Below are 22,786 nucleotides of genomic sequence, written 5' to 3'. Positions count from 1 at the left end.
ACGTCTCGCCTCAACACAATTAATATTTTTAAAATAGAGGATTGCACCCGTCAGATTTGTTTCGTTTAAACACTAGTTATGCGGAAAAGGCAACATTCTTTGAGATGCTCAAACTTCCGCCTAAACCTGAAATTATATGTACGCATGCGCGTAGACTTATGTGAAGTTCAGGGTGCTTGAATTCGCAAAGAATCAACTATATGTATAAACTATATCTGTTTGAAAAATTGTTTCAGCTTTGGGGTAAAATAGCTTTTGCGTAACAATGCATTACGGGGCAATTACTAGTTATAGATCACGTACGTTTACACTTCCTCAACATGGAACCGATGACGTTATGCTCAGGAAAAACACCAGGTGTTGCTGTTGACCCCTTGAGCATAATAACCGTGTTGAATGAAGACTGATTTCTTTCTTTTTTTACTATTTTATTTACCTTATGGTCTGTCAAATTACGACTGTATATGTTTTATGTTCAATAAACAAACCAAACCAAACTTCGATAAACCGAACACATTTCTTCCAGAAAAAGCTTACGACCTTATATTGTCGATTAATGTAAGTTATACATAAGGCCGAGACAATATAAAATCAACCCCGAAACACACAAATTCACAAAATATTCGTTTTCAACCAAGAAAGTACGGAGTGCTGACTAAACAAGAGCCAATGAACGTATTAGCGGCTCAAGTTTTGTTAGCTGCGTCGGAGTCTCGTCGCAGGATAATAAGAATGATAATTCTTCAAAGTATTCCACAGGAAAGATAATGTAAATACCCAAGTATCACATCTGTATTAGATGTAGTCATTAACGAGAGAAGGCAAATTACCTGTTGAAAAAAAATGGTCGTCAAATATTAGAAACTGTTTTCCAACAGAAAAGACTGGATATTGAACCTACGCGTCATAGACCACGTCGGTGTAATTTATTTGTAAGTTTGTAAGTTTTGTAATTGTAAGTTTTCCATTTTAATTTCCATGTAGGTTATATTTTTTCAGACGAACAAAAAAAGTATTTCTAAGACAAATTAACTCATTTCGATTAATGGCGCCAATGTGCATTTTTTCACACTTGAAAACACTTCTCAGTTCTCAAAATTGCAGATCGCTCACAGACACATCTTCACAACTAGGTAGATTTAGTTGGTTGCTTAATTTCACACTTGACGGGTGGACAAACACCTCAGGTTTTTATTCAAGCAATAAAAATAAAATTTCCGTAATACCGTATTCTGTTGAATTCTGTTCATTGTTCTGGAGCCAGCTTCAAAGAAGAAACTGGGCGTTAATGGCTATTTTGTTTTCGTAGAGGTTATATACTTTTCAAATCGCATGCACTTTTCTGCGTATTGTATTAGTGTCATTCCAAAAACTGCAATGTCAGAGTGATGATATTGTAGGCTTTTTCACCTGTTGTGGCGCTTTAGCAGGATGAAGCATGTGCTTAACAGATAAGATTTGGTGTGCCAGTCAAAAGCTGCCACATTAGACGGAGGATTTGCTCCTGTCAGAACGGCGAGCCAATGAGGCTGGTGGGGTAGCTTGGATCACTTTCTGGGACAGGTAGTTACGTAGATAAGGGGATTACAACAAGTAATCTAAAATGAATCCTGTCAGACTGTGTTTCATCCTCATCTGGAAAACCAGAGTTTCTCAGTTTTCCTCCCAGCGAACACATCACACCAATATGATACAGTTCACCAGACACCTCGAAACTACATTGACAATGGTCGTTCAACAAAACAATGATAATACCCTTTATAAACTGTATAAACTGATTTTTTTATGTCTGTTTTAAAACCAACAGCCCCAAAACCAAAATACTGTTCCAGTCTACCCAACCAAATAACTAATCAATATACTGTGCTGACAAATAGACCAATCAATGAACCAAGTGACTGCATAGCCAGCCAACCAACCAACCAACCAACCAACCAACCAACCAACCAACCAAACCAACTAATGATGAAACCAGCCAATATAGTAACTTTTGATGTACAGTACACTGTACTGCAGCAGTTGAACACTTGAGTAACTGCTTGCTTACCATTGAAGGTCTTGTGACGAGGAATTAATTTCATTGCTGCAGCCTGGGTGTGATTCCTGGTCTGGGCGTAAGTGCTTTTCTTATCCCAGATTTTCCTACAGGATCAGTCTTGACCTACCTACCAAACCACTATTTTTCCTTTGGTCTCTGCTGTCAAAAGTAATTTGTTGTAAAAATAATAATACAAATCAAATGGAGGGACAGGCGGCCCGGTAGTCTAGTGGTTAGCACGTCGGCTTCACAGTGCAGAGGTACAGGGTTCGATTCCAGCTCCGGCCCCCCTGTGTGGAGTTTGCATGTTCTCCCCGGGCATGCGTGGGTTTTCTCCGGGTGCTCCGGTTTCTTCCCACATTCCAAAAACATGCGTGGCAGGCTGATTGAACACTCTAAATTGTCCCTAGGTGTGAGTGTGAGCGCGGATGGTTGTTCGTCTCTGTTTGTGCCCTGTGATTGGCTGGCAACCGATTCAGGTTGCCAGCCTACTGGCCTACTGCCCGAAGACAGCTGGGATAGGCTCCAGCACCCCCCGCGACCCTCGTGAGGATCAAGCGGTACGGAAAATGAATGAATGAATGAAATGGAGGGACAATAATGTCACAATAATTTAAGGAGACATTTATACAGAGGACAAACATAGTTTATAGCTCTGACATTGAAATATCATTAACTTACCTGTTTACCAGATGAACTTAGACTAATTTGTTTGTTTGTTTTTGTGGAAATGCAAGCTTGTTAGTTAAGTCCCCAGACTGTGCATGTGATCCAATTTGGAGGCTGCACTGGAGCTCTAATGGTGAAAGTACAGAGCTTGTCGAGGACGCAAAGCCTCTTCAGACTGATGATCAGTGTTTTTTTTTCTCCCCCTAAGAAGGAAATGGATGTTGTCTGCCTTCAAGCAGGTGTGTGTGTGTGTGTGTGCGTGTGTGTGTGTTTGTGTGTGTGTGTGACCGTGGGCACAGGCTACGCATGGTGGGATCTGGGCTACATCATGTCAGGCTGGCTAAAGAGAGGCCACCTGGACAATGCAGATGATGAAGCCGGAGCAGCCGTGATTAGATTGTGTCATAAACATAGATGGTGGGGGTGGGGTGGGGGGATAACAATGACATTTTTCTTGTGTGGAGTGACAGGAACATCTGATAAGGCAAACAAATATCACAGTGCCTTGTGCGAGGTTACCTCAGTGCTCTGCTCAGAAGCATACAGACATATCAGCATAACGCTCCGTGTACTATACAGCCGTACACGATGACGCTTTGATTCTGATTCCAGTCTTTACTTTCTGGTTCTTGCATTCTGCCCCTCCCCCGTGCCCCCTCCCCACTGCTGCCATCTTGCTGCTTCCCACTTGGTGTTTATTCCTAGTCTGCCGCCATAAACCCGTCTGTCTGTTCTCTGACTAACCTGATGTCTTGTTGTCGCACATAGTTTTTGCCAGTCTTCTACTCAAAGTAGTCATAAGCTTCAACCGCCATACTGTAAAACCCACTTACTTGATACACTCATGAAAAGTATTGACAGATTGAGGACCACTGAGTTAGGCCCGTCAGTCGGCAGCCAGTGAAACCAGCACCAGGTCTGCTTTAAATACATTTCCCCCGGTGTCCCCGCTGAATTATTCTTCACACCTTTCCACCATCTACCGCCATGACAAGTTCCCGGCGTCTGTGAATCACTCCATCTGTCGTCACCACATCTTGGATTTAACACAAGCAAGAATATTGCACAACCGTCACAGAGAAATAACACACTCGGTAGATCTTTATTACCCGGAGCAAAACTAAAACATGACAGTATACCTGGGCTACCTTTTGAAAAAAAAGCATCCATCCATTAACTTTATATTTTATTCAGGGTCACGGCGAAGCTCAAGTTTTTGCATCCTTGCTCTGTATGCAAGCACAGGGGAACCAAATGCACATATAGTCCCAAACGATGTGTGGATGCAGTTGTTTTGATTTTGGGTCACTTGTATAATTTTATTCCTATAACTGGTTTAAAATGACATTCTGTTTCGCCATCCATGGTGTCATTATGTAGTTTTGAATGTCTGTACCCTAGGATAGCTAACATCAGTGTTGTGATGATCTCCAAAGAATGCCATTCGCTGCCGTGCAAGTCAAATCTTAGGGCAGTTCGTTGTAGGGAATGTGCAGGTTATGACCAAAAGGGGGCAGTGTAACGCCACGGCACAATCTCGGGACCGAACCTCGAGTCGGACTTGTCCACTTCGCAACATCGTGCAACAGCCGATTTGCTGTCATAAATGATGTTCTATCATATAATGTGTCGTTGATAGACATTTTCAAATTTGTCCACTGCATGACAAAATGGGACCGTTTGACACCAAGTGGGCGTGATAACACATCATCCCGATGTGTGCTACATAAAGATACAGCACAGATCAACATTCCAATTCGCATTTGACAGTCTTTGGTGAACCGAACGTACTTGTTTTTGAAAAGTCGAGACGATTGCGAGTCATCAATGCTTTACAATCAATGTTTTTTGTGTATATAAACTGAAGACACACGAGAGACTTCAATGGACCTAACATTCTTATTTTATATCGAGTGAAGGCATTTGAATCTTCAGTGAACCTGTCATACTTGTTTTTAAAATGCGACGACAACTGAGTCTTCGGTAAACCTAAAACAAGTGTTCTTGTAAACCAGGGGTATCAAAAGTCGGTCCTCAAGGGCAACTGTCCTGCCTGTTTTCCAGCTTTCCTAGGAGCAACACACCTGATTCAAATAATCAGGATTGTTCTAATGCTGCTTCAGAGCTGGTTGATGAGCTGATCATCTGAATCAGGTGTGTTGCAGCCCAGAGAGATGGAAAACAGGCAGGACAGGACAGTGGCCCTCCAGGACCAGAGCTGGACATGCCTGTTGTAAACTGAAGACAACTGAAAGACTTTTATTAGCCTGTATTTGTTTAGTAAACAGTGAAGGCATTTGAGAAACTTCAATGGACCCAATTTACGGTACGTTTTCTGTAAACTTGAAGACTATTGACTGGCTTCAATAAACTCCGGCATTCATGTTTTTTCTTCCAAGCTTAAGATCAGTGCGAGACTTTAATGAACCAAACATGCTAGTTTTTGTAAACACCGACAGCACTTGAGCATTTTCAATCACCCTAACAGATGTTTTTGTAAATACTTAAGACACTTGAGACTCTTCAATGAACCGAACATACTTGTATTTGTAAACAGAAGACAATTAAGAGTCGTAAATGATCTTGCATGTTCTTGTAGCCAGCAAGACAACCGAGTCTTCAGTAATCCTATCGCACATATTTTTGTAAACTGAACTTAACTGAGTCTCCATGAGCCTAATTCACATGTTTTTTTGTTTTGTTTTGTTTTTTTGCAAACATCGAAGGCAGTTGAAAGTCTTTATCTCATTCACTCCCAAAGACGTTATTAAACGTCTTTTCAGACTTGGTCCAGAATTGGCTAGTACTGAATGAGTTAATGAACCAAGTATTGAAGACAACTGAGACTTCAACGAACCTGGCACACTTGTTTTCACAAACATTGAATACAAAATTGCAGTTTTCTATTCTAACCATCTCCAAGGACTTTCTTGCAATCAGTGAAGGCACTTTAGAGTCTTCAATGAACTTCAGACACATCTTTTTGGAAGACCTGAAGATAATTGACAGTCTTTGAGTGACGTTTTTTGTTAAGATAAATTGGAGTTCCCTTCATCCTTAGGTAAACCTCAACATCTGTTTTCACTTAGCCTTTCTTGCTTCGCGACATCCATTTAGGCTAGCACTTCTGAGAATAAGTAGCCTCATTATTCTTCCGTCAGACACGTTCGGACACATTGAACACCCCTCCTGCTTGTGATTTGGTGTGCCGAGAGAGAGGTGGGAGGGTTGTGTCTTGAGGTGTCTGCACGCCTGACACTTGTCTGGCTTGGCCTACATTCTCCAGGAGCTCATCAGTCAACATGAAGACCTGTGAAGGCCATTTCCCCCCATCCCGCCACGTGAATCTCTGCCAGCTTTGTGCCTGTGTCAGCTCTCAGCCAGTGAGACTCACTACATCGCCAGTCCACCCTGGCAGACACCGAGCGTCTCCCCAAACGGGCAGCCTCATTTGCATGCCTATAAATCACTTGCATAAGTGACGTGAAGTGACACCGAGTTCCAGCAGAAGGTACAAAACTTACTTCACCAAAATGGCTGCCTGATATTCGAGTCAAGGTCATAAAGCACGGATTTCATTTTTGTTTTATTCCTGTGGCTCACTTTTCAAATCAATGCATGAAATGAACTAAAAAGCTGCATGCAGCATGATAGATTACATGTACACTTTATTGATCTCAAAGGGTATTCTGGTATGCAAGTAGCAGCAATAGCATTTACGGTACTCGCCGTCACAAATATCAAGATGCAAAATTTGTAGTACATTCGAGTGACGCTGAATGCAAATAATCGAAATTCAATTGCGTACGTGACAGCACGAGGGTTTGATATATGTGCTACACAGTTAAGTGATCTTAAGGTTCAAAGGAATTAATGTATCGCTACTGTGGACTGCTATATTATTGAAAACACATTACAAAATAAAATGCTGGTGTGTCTTGGGGGGCTGTAACGGTATTTATATACAGTATGTCACACAAACAAAAGCATAACGCTGATGCAATGATCGACTGATTGGCTAGCAAACAGAGTGTCGAAGTGATCAACTCTTGCTGATGGGCGACACCGTTTTGCATACTATGATCGATGGCACATTCATTTTTATGTTATGAAATCATGACTGTAGATGCTACGATAAACAATGATTTCTCACCAATGTTGTAAGCTTGCTCTTATGTGGAAGTAAGGCTTTTGGTTGACATTGATATTACAAGAACCAAGTGTTTTGACGGGACCGATTCTCTCAAAATGTGTATTATTACAAATATATCATTTAAATGTAGAATTGCTGTACATGAATTGTGAAAATCAAGGGTTTTAGAATGCCGGATTTCTGTTAATGGGGCGTAAAAGCATGGATAAGCTTCTCCTGGTCTGCTTGGAGCATATAAGCCTTCGGTCTGTAAAAATTTCAGCAGGCGGCAGGCTGCTTTAGTGATTGATTTGATCTGATGATGACATTTCTATTCATTTCAGCGGGAAATGTCATTTGAGATCCGCGTGTTTGAAGTTACGAGCGCGGCCCTGGGACGAATTCAACTCGCCAATCAAGGCACCGCTGTTAAGCTTATTTTCCCGATGCGAGGAACCGCCTCCCTCGCTCCGGACTCGGCGCTGGTTGGATCACCCCCCCCCCCCCTTTCCCTCCCACTCCGCCGCTCCCACCTCCCGCGGAAAAGATTCCAGCGACTCAAACGGAGACGACCCCAACTCGCAGTCGACTTTCTGCCTTGCAGCTCGCCACTCATCCTACTCATCCTTCTCAATCTCTGCCGGCTGCGACTCGCGGGCAGCAGCGGCGGCAGCAACGGCGGCGGCGGGCACACCGAAGCGCGGACTTTCCCGTAGCCGTTCGCGAGCCAACGTGAGTCGGCCACCCGCCTCCTCCCCTCAGTCTCTTCGCTCCCCTTCGACCGGATCTCCGCGAGCGAGCGGATCCCACAGGTGTGTCGCGCTTCCAGGAAGCACACCTGGACCTGACCACGTGACTCGGCACCTGGGCGTAGAAGGAACATTCTCCGCTATCGCAAGTTTGGCAGAGCCCCCCCACCCCCCCGCGCCCCTCTTTTCCTCTCCTTCCGTGTCGCTGACGTTTTCGATGCCCGGCGAAGAGCTTTGAACAGGAATTAGTGCCTTTTTTTTCTGAGAATCACACCACGGGGAGGAACATGTGAATTGACTTCTTTTTTTTCCCCCAAGCACAACAACCAGGGAGCTTCATGTTATTTGCGGACTTGTTTTTGACCGCTTTTGGCCATTGAAGCTTCTTCCCTCCTTCTCCGAGGTGAGTTTTTTTTCTTCTTGGGGAGGGGAGTGTTTGCTTGGGATCATGCATGGTTTTCACCGTTTGTCTGGTAGACTAAGCCAGCAAGTTTTCAGAACATTCGCATTGACGGATCACACAGGATTGCATTGTGCCCATGTGAAGTGTGTAAAAATGGATCATAATAACTGGGGAATGGCATTCAGCTTCAGACTCTGGTATTTTAAAGCAGGGTTTCACATGTTTAGAGCTTCGGAGCCAAACTGGTACTTGGGTATGACAGTTTCGACGCAAGATGAGGCAATTCAGTGTGATTAAGTCACGCAAAGTACACGGCCAAACATGCCCAGGCGTGACACATTAACGTCAGACAGCACGTTGTAAGACGAGCAAAGTCAGTTTTGTTTATACAGCGCATTCCATAAACAAGGCAATGTGCTTCACACAATCAAACTACCAAGCATTTACAAACACAACAATACAATAAAGTCATTCTTAAGCAAAGCCAACAAAAGTTTGCTAACAAACCACATTACCACAACATACACTATATTAACATCATTAAAACCCCTTAACAGAACGCTTTAAAAATATTAAAGTTATTCAATCTCTGTGTGCAGCAGACTTTGAACTCTGGGCTGAACTAGGGAGACAGATCTCACAGCACTACTGGGTTTCTATCCAAGCAGCATTTTTTAAAATCTCCTCAAGACCCAAAACCGGTTAGTGATTTATAGACTGGTAGCACAGTTGTATTCTAAATTGGGAGCCAGTGTAAATTCTTGAGGACTGGAGCAATAATCTGTCCTGACCTCTTTGTTCTGGTCAGAACCCGAGCTGCAATGTGCTGCGTTCAGCGTTGTGGTGTTGAGTATGTCTGCCACACATTCATGAAGTCTCAGTTTGGATTCCTCTAACCTTTCAAAAACGTGCACGTTAATTTCACTGAAAACCGAATTGTTGTCTCGTCCAGAGTGAGGCGCCCGTTCTCACCATCGCGAATGAGGACAAGCCACAATAGAAAAAGGATGGTTGCATGTCGGTGTATGTTTCTGTTGAACATATCAAAGGTGGTGATATGTTCAACAGGTGATTGGCAAGACAGAACTGTGAGATGGACTCTGGCCTTCCTGTGTGGACTTCGCAGGTTTTCCCGCTGGTTGCGTGTATTTTATTTTTTCTTCTGGGTACGCCGGCTTCTACTTGTAATACAATAAACGTTACATGAACTTTTGGCACAGATTTTAGCAAGTGTCATGTAACCCGACATGCTTGATTTTGTTTCGCCGTCCACATAAAACGGTGTGGCCGGTCCAAATCTGGCCCCCGGGGCCTTGAGTTTGACACCTGAGCTCTAATTTGTATACAGTATTGTGAATGGTTCTATGGCTTTATGTGCTCCGAGGTTGACGAGCAACAAGTTCAGGGTTGTTCGCATGAGCAGCGAGGAGAAATGGCACAGCAAATGAGTGGATGGGTAATAAATGTGTCACTCAATCAATTTTGGACTCTGCTATGGGAAATCCCCAAGTACTGCATGCCAATCCAGGTGTGCTTGCAGTATTTGATTGGTTTTCAGTCGTACTGTAATGTATACTATAGGGCCCATGTGATTCATACTTGTGGTGTGACTCTTTCCCAAACCCAACTGGGATTAGGCTCCAGTTACCCGTGACCTTACAAGTGCTCTTAAAAAATGGAATGAATGGGAGTCATTGTTTCCGTTTTTTTTTATTCGCATTGACAAAAGCAGACTATATACATACAAAAAAGTTGTTGCGTGTCTCTCATATATTGTAAGCATGATAAGGAATTTCCCTTTATTGAGCATATGCACATGCTCCTCATTTATTTTGGGATTCTGGTACTTGAGGTCGGCGTGTTTTGTGCGCACCAGACTGAAGCAAATGTACTTTTTTCCTGACTTGTAATTAGTCACGTATACATCCCAGAAAGGTTACGTCATGTTTTAAAAGTATTTTCAAAACATGCCACTTGTTGGATTAGCACAGACCGAAATCGGGTCTTCACTTTTTCAAGTTCCCGCAAACAGTTGTTGTGACATTTGGTTTGTCTCATCAGGGGTCCCCACGGCAGATTTGTTTGGCACACATTTTATACCAGATGCCCTTCCTGATACAACCCACCCATTTTTTTGTTTTTACTATTACGGTTTGGGACCATTATAAACACCGCAGTGAATACACAATCTAATCAAACGGGCAATATGTACTTCAATTGGCTCTTTTGAGGGTTGAAAGCCTTTTAAGGGGGACGACGGGGGTATGGGGGGGGGGGTGCGGGTTGCTACCCCAGACTCCTAAAGATACAATGATCATGACTTGAGGTATGTTATTTGTTATTCCGCGGACAAACCGAATGTATGTGATCGTCAAAGCAGTTTGCTGTGTGGACGAAGCGCTTGAAGCGAAAAATGTTCCTCCTTGGCCCCGTTTTGCCGCGGTCGGTGTGAAGTGAACTTTTGGCGCCGTCGTCGAGAGCATACTTCAACACCACGCGCTTGGACTTATCGGGATAGTGTGAAGCGAAGCCGCCACCGCTGGCCATCTTGCATTGCATTGTTGTATGTATTCAAGTTAGTCATTAGGATGACTTGCATACAAGTACTTCCTGCGCTATACTTGTCGAACACAAACCAACGCCCTTTTCGAAGTACGTAACCAAATCCTGTTTGCATGACCCCAATAGCTGGTTTGAAGAGTGGTCACCCGAGGGCAATATGGAATCAAATGCATTTTGGTCATTAACATGCGCAGACAGCTGATGTTTTTTTTTTTCTTCTTCCCACATCTGGACAGCTTGTCGACAGTCGCTGAAGCTGCAGTGAGTGTTGTCTGTGTTCGTTTTCTTCCTCCTTTCATGTCCGCGGCGGAGTTGAAGCGGACAGAAGTTCTTTTCAGCGTCTCGTCCTTGCGTGTTTTTGTCCATGTGCATCTGCCCGGTTAGAACAGTCTTCTTGTCCTGTCCACTTGTCTCTCTAAATCGTCCCTTTTATTCGCATTCCGGCCCCCTTGAGCATAGGCCTACTGTACATGCGATGCCGCCCCCTCCCCCGGCCCCCGGGAGGGGGGGGGGGATTATTTCCCTTTAAATAACATTATACAAACAGTCTCGCAAAGGGATGGATTAACACGGTTGGGGGCATGTGGAGGCAGGAAAGAGGGCCGCAGTTTCGAGCTCGAGGGGGTGGGGGGGGGGCGGCTGTCGGAGTAAGGATGCTCTCCCAGTCGAGGCCATCTGCTCACATGGGCGCACACAAGTTAGCTCACCCTCTTCCCCGCCGTCACCGCAGCAAATGCTTCGTTCAGGTTTTATCTGGTCCTCTCTGAATAAATAGAGACACCTTATCAGTGGTGAGGAGAGCGGTGATGAATGTTTTCTTCCCGCTGGCCGGCAAGCGCTGCGCACTTCTTCATCGCGGCCGAGAGAAGACTTTGCGAAACAATCCCGAAAAGCAGGAGGAATTCATCGTGTCCTGTTCGGTACGAGCGGAGCGACACTGGCATTTGGATGACTGTGTGTGGGTTTTTTTTTAGTTTTGTATTTTTTTTTAACAGCAGTAGGCCACTCGCTCTGGAAAATGAAAGTCGGTGGTTAGATCCACTCAAGACTATTTTCGGATGCAGTGAACTCTGCTCTTGAAGCTCTTCAAAGTTTCTGGCCGCTTATTGTCCATTTCCTCCTCCTCTTTGTCCAAACAGTTTTCCATCTTGGAGACGCGCCTCACATTTATCTCGGGGAGAATATTTTTCGAGGTCAAACCCAACTCGGCTTTTTTGTTTTGCTTTGGATTACTGGCTTCTGTCGTTTTTCATATTGAAAGGGGGAAAAAAAACCAACATAATCCTCGCAAGCAAAAAGCAACCCCAAGCCTGCGAATATAAAAAAAAAAAACGTCAGAAAACAAGCCGATGCATGATTAGTGTTTATGCAATTGGTTCATGGCAAGTAGCTCATTTCGAATTACAAGATAATCTTCCTGCTTCCACCGAAAGAGCCGAGCAGGATGTGACCCAAATCACGATCATCATGTCAACATAAACCTACTTTTTCCCCTTTGAGCCGTGACTGTTAGATGCTTGGAAGCCATTTGACTAACATTTTCCGACCCGGGCATGGCTTTTCGAAGCAAATGCTCATAAAAGGGGTGCGGTGCGCATGAGTAAAAGGCCATATACAATCCTCGACCGCTGAAGTTCACAACGAGCATTGACGGATGCATGAAGGGCGTTTTTTAGCTTGGCATTAAGTGGCTGGCGGAGGAATCTGGGGAAATGACTCCCCACCCCCACCCGCCCCCTCACTCCCCCTCCTCCTCCAAGATTGGAGATTGTCTCGTCTTTTCACGTCCAAGGATTAGTTGACGACGAGGAGACAGTCGTGCTGAGGTGGATTTCTGATCATATCTTTTTTTTTTTTTAAACCACGTCCATCCTCGTCCTTGGGCTTCACCGTTCACCGCGCGCCACATCGCCTTTGTCCTCAGCTACATCCTTCCAAACTTTCCTCTTATCTGGCTGCCTTGTTCCAGTGCGGCATTGTTTGCCCAAGATGGCCGCTTGTGCGCCAGTGTGTTCGGCGACGCTCCTGCTATTTCGAGTTTTTTTACTTTTCGCAATGCTTTACCTCCCTAAGCTCCCTTCACAGAAGCGCGACAAACGTAGAGGTCAGCTCGTGAAGCTAAAACTGGATCTGAGACACACTTCGATCGCTCCGGCGTGGTGTGCCCTCGACCCTGTTCTTGGATGAACATAACATCTTGAGGTCTTCCAGTCAGGTTTCAAGACGATGCATAGCACCGAGTCAGTCCTGTTACGCGTTTCTAATGACATCCTCCTGGCAAATGACTCTGGAGACCACGTGTGTCTAGTTTTATTGGACTTAACTGCAGCATTTGATACAGTGGATCACAGTATTCTGCTGACTCGTTTGCAGCACTTGGTGGGCATTGGCGGCAGTGCTCTTGAGTGGTTTAGTTCCTATTTGGCTGAACAGAACATTTTGTGTCGGCCTTGGCTGCTCTGAGTCACGCACTGCTTCCCTGTCATGTGGTGTTCCACAGGGCTCAATTCTGGGGCCTCTGCTGTTCTCGCCGTATCTGCTCCCATTGGGTTCCATCTTAAGGAAACATGGTATTCCCTTCACCGCTATGCAGATGACTGCCAGATCTATGTCCCACTAAGCAAGAAAGACGCCTTCTCATTAAGGCCACTCCTATCCTGTCTGGAAGACATCAAAACCTGGATGGCACAAAATTTCTTGAAATTCAACGAAAGGAAGACAGAGGTGATATTGTTTGGTCCCAGTGGCCCTTGCACATTCCATCCTGTAGACTTGGGCCCCCTGTCTCCTTATCTGAAATCAACGGTCTCAAACTTGGGCCTTAAACTGGACAGTGATTTCAAACTCGATCGGCGAATTGGTGCCATTGTTAAATCCAGCTTCTTTCACCTTAGACAGCTGGCCAAAATAAAACCTCTCCTCTCACATGAACACTTTGAGACAGTAATTCATGCCTTTGTCACATTCCGGCTCGATTACTGCAATGCCCTTTACTTTGGAGTCAGCCAGTCCTCCATTAAGCGCCTTCAGCTGGTCCAGAATGCCGCTGCTCGCCTCTTGACTGGTACTCGTAAGAGGGAGCACATAACTCCTACTCTGGCATCCCTTCACTGGCTCCACATTCATTTTAGTTATTTTCAAGATCCTCCTCTTTGTTTTCAAATCTCTGAATAATCTCGCGCCACCTTACCTCTCTGAGCTCATCCGCCCCTACACACCTGCCCGGCGCCTCAGGTCTGTGGACCAGACATTATTAGAAGTACCAAGAACTAAACTGAGGCTCGGAGGGGATCGAGCCTTTTCTGTTGCTGGTCCCTCTCTTTGGAATGACATCCCACTGAACATTCGGCAAGCCTCCTCGCTGCCCATCTTCAAAGCCCTCCTCAAAACTCAGTTGTATTCTTTGGCGTTCGATTCAGCATGACTTATATTTGTTCTTGATTTTACTGTCTGGTGCTTTCTACCGCCTTTATTACCAATTTGTCTTACTGTTTATTGTGCATGTTAAATTGCTCCATGTACAGCAGTTTGTATGCAGCGATGGCTGTTTGAAAGTGCTCGAGAAATACTGTTGACTTGACTTGACTTGACTTCACACAGCTAACCCTTGACACCCTTTCCAATCAGCACTTTAGCACACCCCTCCTCCATTGTCGACAGATAAAAGATAAAATTCGACCGGCCTCCGAGGTGTGATTGCGCTTACTTATTATGCTTACTCCCTCAACTCTCGCCGGCGACTGCCGCTCGCCACCGGCTTCCACTGCTCTACTTCAAGTAGCTCACAATGTGGGGATTATGCTATTATTAATATCTTGCGCACGCATACATGCTATTTGAAGGAAACAATTGTGAACTGCAGGGGGTCTTTGGTTTACAGCGGCGTTCTACTCCTTTGGCAAACCCCGAATTTGGATGTGCTCTCAATTGAAACGCCTTACCGCTAAACCTCTGTCAGCACAATTGTTGTGTTAGAATTCTAATAAATAAATGACATATTTGCTAATTCTTTGCTCTGGTCCGGGTGAACATAGACTTGCACGGCTTATTTTGACATGCTCAACCCAACTCTGTTTTGAGGGTACCAAAACAACAACAAAATAGAATTTAGTCTTTCTCGCCACATTCCCGCGGTTTCGATGTGACCAATTTGGGCTTATGAAAACACAAAAAGCCAACTCATAATAAAATAATCATGACAAGCATAGACTACTAACTGACGGATGGGGATGAATGGAATTTCAGTCCGTTGTGCGGTTTATATTGATTGATGATTTGAAGCCATTGAGGCCGAGTGGGAGTGCACTAATTGGCGGCACAGACCGTTTTATGAATGGACTATAAATAGGCCCCTCGCAGCTGAAGCCAGAGGGGCAGCCATCTTGCGTTGCCACTGTTACTGACAACTTCATTTTTTTCCCACTGAAAACACGATTGTCGGTGCGTTTGGCGCCAAGATACTTGCATGCAGTAACGAGAGCTCTCCAACAACAAATTTTACTTCCCCCCCCCCCCCCCCCCCCGAGTCGAATATTGTACTTTCCGTATTTTCTACACTAAAAGGCGCACTGGATTATGAGGCGCACCTTCAATGAATGGTGTTTAACATTTGTTTAGTGTAAAATAGTGATGGACTAGGAGCGTAACTCCGGTGTAATCTGAGGCCCTTTTTTTGTACATCTAAAATAATCTGTGTAGATGTCAGTGTTGTCAATGCATTAAAGATTAACAATATTATGCAAAAACTATCCCATGGTGAGTTTTTGCCATTTTTTACCTTGTGGAAAAAAATATAAAAATAATAATACTGCTGACTTTCGTATATAGAATAAGTTTCTTTGGTTCGTGTGGCTTTAGAATTAGACGTGTGTGAGTGAAGTGTCTCCAGTGGTTGCCATAGCGGTGCGCTAAAACACCTCAATAACACTTTGCCGCCGAAGCATTATGAAAGTCGACAAGCCCTGTGGTCCACCATTGTTGTTTTTGTTGCGGTGATGACCACTCGGAGCATTTACGTGGAAACTATAATCATGTTCCTTTCAAGTTTGTGTTTCTAGCCTCCCCCCAAAAAAAACCTGTTGTCTTGGCCAAAATGACTTTTTTCTTTTTATTATTTTGAATGCCCCTTAACCACTCAACCATTGCTGCAGTGAACTTGGGTGCAGTTTCAGCTGTTTTGGCTGCAAGCTTCCAAACACAATCATCATTACGGCCGAGTAGTACTTCTGTTTTCACGTCAAGCAGTCAGCTGAACGTGTTACACATTTTCATGCCGCCTTTTCTAATGTCACGCCTCTTGATTATTTTCTGAGAAATGCGCTGAATGTTGTCGAGCCGTAGCCAAATGGCTCAAGAATTGATTTTTAACCGTCATCAGTATTGGGATATCGCAAGTCGTTCCATCTGTTTAAAATCGATGTCCGACGTGAAAAGAAATTCAGTATTCAACCTTAATTGTACTCCTTTAGCGGATACCATTGTGTGATATAGCCGTACTGACGTGACATTTCGAGGGGATGAATGACGCACAACTAGTTTGCACGGTGGTGTAAGAATATGTGGTCACGATGTGTGAATCATGCGCCGCAAGAAGATGCGCTCGGTTACCACAGCATCCTATTCGAGGTGCACCGAGGTCCCATTTTTTTTTTTTTGCCGATCCCAATTTTATAAATTTTTTTTCTCCAAGCCAACAGCACACACCTTGCATCTTTCTATCTCATTAAAAATAAAATATATATATATATATATATATGTGATGTCTGTGAAACAAAACCAACCAGGTTGTTTCAACTGCGCAATGATGTTTTTCTCAAATAAAATCAAACGCCTCTCCATCATCTCACAGCAGAAGTGGACATTCTTTGACCTTTTCAGATTTCTGTGGAGGGAGATGAGATCGGTGGATAAGATTGTTTTTATTTAAAGGGATCCCCAATATCCTTTCGGGCCAATTGACCAGTGCACACCTACATTCTATTTTTCACAGCGTTTGGGTATTTATGGCCCTTTGGAGGAATTGACTTGCAAATATTTGCTGTTCTTATGACTTGACTTCTCCCGTGCATTCAGACATAATTTGGGTTTTGCCTCCGCTGGAAGTAATTAAACCCGATCATAAAAAGAGAACCTGTGATTTTATGTCCGAGCGTGGCTTACAAAAAACAAAGCAACAACTTCCTAGATCCTGATTTAGCATGACAGATGAGGTGATGACTGGTGTGAAACCAATCACTGTGTGAAAGTGGACTCGGTGCCTGCCAGTTCTTATTTCGCTGGTTTATGCGTAAACGACACAGGCACATAAACACGGCTCTTAAAATGTGAATTTTGCACCAAAACCCGACATGAAAGAGTCTCGTCTTTACAGTCAGGCGATTCTGCGGATGCTGATCTTTTTGAAGGCGTGTAATTTTAGAAACCAACCATCCATCCATTTTCCGATCCGCTTAGCCTCACAAAGGTCGCGGGGGGGCGGGGGGGGGGGGTCACTCGAGCCTATCTCAGCCATCTTCGGGGTGTCGGTGAGGGACACCCTGAACCGGTTGCCAGCCAATTGCAGGGCACATAGAGACAAACGACCATCCATGCTCACACTCACATAAGGGACAATTTGGAGTGTTCAGCCTGCCATGCATGTTTTCGGAATGTGGAAGGATCCGGAATACCTGGAGAAAACCCACGCAGGCCCGGAGGGGAGAACATGCAAACTCCACACAGGAAGGCTGGAGCCGCAATTGAACCCCGGCACCTCTGCACTGTGAGGTCAACGCGCTAACCACTGGCCCACCGTGCCGCCCATTTTAGAAACCTTTACACTTAAAAGTCTTCCGTGTGTTTTAAATGTCCATGTACATTGTTTTGGTAATTTTTGCTATGGCGTTTGCATTGAGGTGCCATGTCTTCGCTTGTGTGAAACAGTTGGCTTGCGGATAAATAAAGCTGTCTCGTCTTATCAGAAAGGAAACTGTAAGTTTGTGCTGGCTCTTGATGAGGAAGGAGCTGTGGTCGTTCCGTCGGCGTTTTCATTCCTGCCGTTGATGTACGTGCTGCACAGGCAGCCGTCTGTGCTCATAGTAACCGAACTGACATACATTCATGCTATCTACTTTCTCGGGGGCACATCAAGCCCACCTGCTCGTAACACTGGCAAATTTTCACGCTGACTGAACAGCAGTGAGGAGCTGACACAGGGTGGGCCGAGGCGGCGAATGGGTTTGTTTCTGATCCCGAGGCCTGCTATCACGTTTGTTTGCACTGGCAAGAAACTCGGTGTGCTCGTGTATTTAAAAAAAAAAAAAATCATGTGCTTTGATAAGTGATTCAGGCATAGATTGCGATCAAAACCTTTTCAAGACTTCAGAGGGAAGTTATCACTTAACACCAGATCTATCGTTTCACGCAGAGGGGTGGGGGTAGGGGAGGGGGATACACCCCGCAGAATTGAGAGTTGAACATATTGTGGGTGAGTCGAGGTTTCATTGCTGTGTAAATGTCGTAAACCAGTGCGAGAAGCGACAGCGTGCTGTTACATCACTCTTACGACCTCAGTAAGGTGCCTTTCAAGTTGACTGAGGCTCACGCTAATTAATTCAGAATGGGAATTGTACCGAGCTTTCATGTTTTTTTTTTTTAAACGTGGGTGTGCCATCATTTATTTTTGTAATCACTTGTGGCTAAGTGCCACAAAGTGTGTGTGTGTGTGAGCTTTTTAGATCTATAAAAAGTGGCTATGTGATTTAGACAAGTAAATTATTGTCTTTTGGCAGGAAATTAGCATTTTCAGAGGTTTGTCCATTTTAATTTCTTTTGTTTATTTCGTACACTTTGGATTTGTGTGTGATATACCATAACAAGTCTTTTTTTGGGGGGGGGGGGGGAGAATTTTGCCTGATTTGTGGATGACTCAATTCAGGTGATATGGGCCCACCTATGGCAGGTTCTTGAATATTTTGTAGACATGATCATTTGAAGATGTCAACACAAGCAGAGGTTACTATATATATATTTATCGATCTCCTACCTTGTTAAATCATTGTTTGTAATTATTGCGCGAAATCATTAACACGAGAGGCGTTTTCACATAGACGGGTAATTTATAGGAAGAAAATCAAAGGTAATCGGACCAAATTTGTTATTTCAGAAGTGCTTATCAAACTGGTGGCGCTGAGCATTCATTCATCAGTCTGAGCGTTTCGACTCTGGATTAAAATCAGTCCAAATTTAATTGATGTCAATGAGGAATTAGATTTGTGGTCATGCGTTCTAACTTGGGCACCAATGGTCTCAATTTATTCTTCTTTTTTTATTTTTTTTTAAATCCTTATCAGTCCTTTCACAGTTAATCCCCAAACTGACCAATTTGCTCCAGCCCTGATCATTTTTAATTATCACCTCTGCTTTACAGCTAATATGACATCCAGCTGGTTTATGTTAATAGGATAGTTGCTGTCGAGTGTTTGTTTCCCCACCCCCACTCTCCATGGCTTGCTTGCCCCCCCCCCCCCCATCCCTCCCTCCTTTTTTTTTTCTTTCCATGCACACTGGGTGATTAATTATAAAGTACAGAAAGTGAGCTTCAGCCAGGACCGGTGGGTGACAGATGCATGAGGAGTTGGTGTTCCAGTAGCAGCTGGATGAAGGTCACAGCAACCTGGGGGAGCAAAAAAAAAAGTGGGGGGCACATGGTACTGTAACGAATGGAGAACGATAAGCCGTCTTCATGTGTAACCTTTATAGAGAAGATTAAGCACCGCATGGAACACGGGAGTCCTTCACTTGCAGTGTGAGATACCACACCGCCATTTTAATAACAGATGGCTCCTTTAACAAAAACACTTGAACTTGCCTCCGCCAGATGTGTCCCCTGATGCTCCGTATTCAAAAATATGGACGCGCATGTTTACATCATTTTATTTGGTCGTCGATGAAATTCTTAACGGGACGGGTATTTTGTGGCTGACTCATTTAAGTGATAGAATATCTCAAACGTTTATTTATTTAGTTTTGAAGTAAAGCAATGCCTCAATCAAACAAGTGCTTCAAAAGACAAATGGTCAAAGGGACAAACGCCGTCACAGCTGTCAAACCCCCAAATGCATCATGTAACCGTGTACGCTGATGTGAAGCTCAAATAACACTTTGTGCGCGCAATGCTCTCCATACAATTCGAAGGTTGAATTGTGCTTTAGAATGCTGCGATAATGGAAGCACAGTTGGAGCTTTAATTGGAGTCTCACTGTAAAGCCGGAAGCGTTTCCATGGTGCAAGCGCGCCGTCGGTCGTTCGTCATACTAGGAGCTTCCAGGGAAACATTCGAACCATTTAAAACGCAAGCCTCCCGGTGATTTTAAATGAACTAACGTAGACCCGAACCACACAAACAGGCGACGAGATGGGTGTCTACAAGTCGTGTGTCACTGCTAATATTATTGTTATCGCGCTGCGATAGTGCCACACGCAGATAAGGATGCTTGCCTTTATTGCGGCCCACCATGAAATGATAATACCGAAATGAAATCAGCCTCTCCCCCCCCGGGCCCCCAAATTCATCAACTGTATTCCTCACACCGCTGTTAAATGAGCTGGATGTGGGTGGCCTTACGGTCAGCCGTCATGCGAGAGGGACCTATTAAAATGCGTTCGGATAGCAATTGCTGAAGTTGGTGAGATTCTCATTAAATGTCAGCGGCTCCCTTACTTATCTGCAAACTGGCAGAGCGTTTTACGGAGGACGCCGGGAACTTTGCGAGAGCTACCGCGGTCACCTTAGAGGGTGACATTTGCTGGTGACTACGGCTGACAAATATGGCCGCTAATATTTGAGTTGGGTAAAGGGCGGCGGCGGTTATCGATCCTCGCGGGGGGAAATTAAGGGCCGAGGGCAGCAGCGAGTCTCGGCAGGGAATGCGATAAGTCAAAGTAAAGCATAACAACCAGTACACTGGGCAATCAGAGAGGCCCCAATGGCAAATATGATGAGGTTCAAAGCAATTTATGCTTGCTCACTGTTTGTTAGCAAAGGCACGGAGGTCATGTTTTCATCGCTGCACTGTTTGTTTGAGAAGGATTATGCAAAAACAACTTGGACGGAGGGCTGACGCGGGAGCCAAGTCATTCACTGTTGATCTGGAAATTATGCGCGTACAATTTTACACGTTTCAATACTTATTCATGAATGATATTCACCTTCCTATGAGGTATATTTTACATTGGTATTGTGAATAGGGGTGTTCCAATCAGGGTTTTATGCTGCCGATTCTGAGACTGTTCATCCATTTGTGAGATCAATCCGGAACAATTCTGATACTGATCACATGGATCAAGTGGCGCACGTCTCCATTTTATAGATGCTCACGAACAATTATGATCAGAATCCATTCATCCTGAATCATCCATCCATTTTCTGAGCCTATTCCAGCCATCTTCGGGCAGTAGTCGGGGGACACCCTGAACCGGTTGCCAGCCAATCGCAAGGGCGCAACTAGACAAGCAACCATCCACGCTCACAATCGCACCGGGGGACAATATCGAGTGTTCCATTTGCCTGCCATGCATGTTTTTGGAATGTGGGAGGAATTCGGAACACCCGGAGAAAACCCGCCCAAGCAGGGGAGAGAACATGCAAACTCCACACGCCACCCCTTTATTTTTGAAGAACAGGACATTATTTCCAAATTGACAGAAAATGCACAAACATATTATTTGGGAACATATTTGTTTGTATTTGTTTTTGAGATTTGACCGTTTAACAGAGTGTGAAAACTGATTTCACCTTTTAATTAATTATACTTTAGCCTTGTGTCAAATTGATTTTATATTCCAATTTTTTTTGTCCTCATGTTTGGGTGTTGGACAAAAATCTGTTAAGGTTTTGGAAATTGATATGCACGTACTCCTCTTTACTCTGAGTTTCTCTCATCTACCTGGATATTAATCCTGCGGTTGCCTGTGGCATCTCCGCATTTTCTGAAATGTAAGAGGTGTCATCATAACTCTGTTTTGGGAGTCTGCATTTTGGCCCCCGGTCTCACTCTCCTGTTCGCTTGGCCTTGATGACGCATGTTATTCCTCACTGACTCATCTGGGCCCGCTTCAAGGCTCGCCATTTGCAACTTCCAAAAAAAGAAAAAAAAGTTTTTTTAGCTCCATTTTGCTGCCGTCCGCACATCGCGCAGACATTTTTCAACGCATGTGCTTCCCTTCTCGTTATTCCGTGAGCGTCGCATGTGATGATCATGCAGATAACTATTTGTGTTCCTTGAGGAAGTGTCTCCTCTGATTCCTCTTTTACGTTACATGTAGAAAGTGAACACATCGGTGTCTCAATGCCTTTTTTTTTCTCATGAGAATAGTGACCTTATGAAAAAAAAAAAACCCTTAAGCATTTGCTTAAAAATCCGAGAAACCGCAGCGGGAACACAGTATTTTATTTCCATTTTAACAGAGGCGTGTTCACTCTTGTGTACAGTGTTGCACACACAATTTGTACAAACTCGTCTTCCGTCCGCATGCTTTTCACAATCCCCTCTAAGCCTGACACTCAGCCTGCGATTTAATTGTTTTCCGCCTGTAAATTGTGCAACGCAGCCCTGTGGTCACGTTCCATCTTGCTCCTGTTCCTGCTGCGTCTGATTTACTTCCCGTCTGAGGCGATCGCACGTCATTGATCTGTCAGTGGAACCGAGTTCTTTTTAATCACAGTAATTAGCTCGAGTAGACTTGCTGCTGTTCAAGGTTAGAGAAGCTTATTAGCTATGCCTCTTTTTAATTTTAGCTTTCTGCAATGTTATTCAAAAATGAAGAGGATGTGTTAGTTCTGTGTTTAGCGAACCCTGACGATCTCTTGTCGAGAAAGCAACATTTCGCTGCCTTCGCAAATGCTCGCAGTTGTTCGCTGCTCAGTGGGATAGCGGCTTTAGGTGGTCGGTCAGATCTGTTGGGATTTGGCTGCGAGGCGTAGAAAATTCTGTGAAAGACTCCGGTACTGATTATTAAACATGCTCGAAATACGGTCTGATACATTAGAAGAGCACGACCATTTAATTAGGAAATACTAGTGGGCCGCATAATTATGGTCTGGCGATATTATCTTTATTAGTTGTAAACTATATTGCAAGTTACCCCTGAGATTCCTAGCCCAATTTTCAATTAGCTAGTGCAAAGTGGTACATGAGAGGCCACGGTGCTTGTTCATTGGTGCTCCGGCAAAGCCGTTTTATCCACCAGCCCAG

General features: G+C 44.3%; 2 protein-coding genes across 4 annotated transcripts in view; one reads left to right on the top strand and one right to left on the bottom strand.

Moving 5' to 3' along the window:
- The window catches only part of LOC127597570 (SRSF protein kinase 2-like), a 446,193-nt gene that overhangs the window by 182,799 nt on the left and 240,608 nt on the right, over positions 1-22,786 (bottom strand). Inside the window, exon 1 of one of the 2 annotated variants that reach the window (XM_052060691.1) lies at positions 5,408-5,420. The exons of the other annotated variant lie outside the window; for it this stretch is intronic. The gene's annotated coding sequence lies outside the window, so the exon portion shown is untranslated. Of the gene's footprint in view, positions 1-5,407; positions 5,421-22,786 lie in introns of those variants that run through there. 2 annotated transcript variants of the gene reach the window in all.
- Positions 7,367-22,786, top strand: part of plxnb2b (plexin b2b) — a 171,222-nt gene continuing 155,802 nt past the window's right edge. For both annotated transcript variants that reach the window (XR_007961676.1, XM_052060665.1), the window contains exon 1: positions 7,367-7,991. The gene's annotated coding sequence lies outside the window, so the exon portion shown is untranslated. The remainder of the gene's footprint in view (positions 7,992-22,786) is intronic.

Source organism: Hippocampus zosterae, chromosome 3 (genome assembly GCF_025434085.1).
Source record: "Hippocampus zosterae strain Florida chromosome 3, ASM2543408v3, whole genome shotgun sequence".
NCBI classification, from domain to species: Eukaryota; Metazoa; Chordata; class Actinopteri; order Syngnathiformes; family Syngnathidae; genus Hippocampus; species Hippocampus zosterae.
This window is presented reverse-complemented; position numbering and strand designations above follow the sequence as displayed.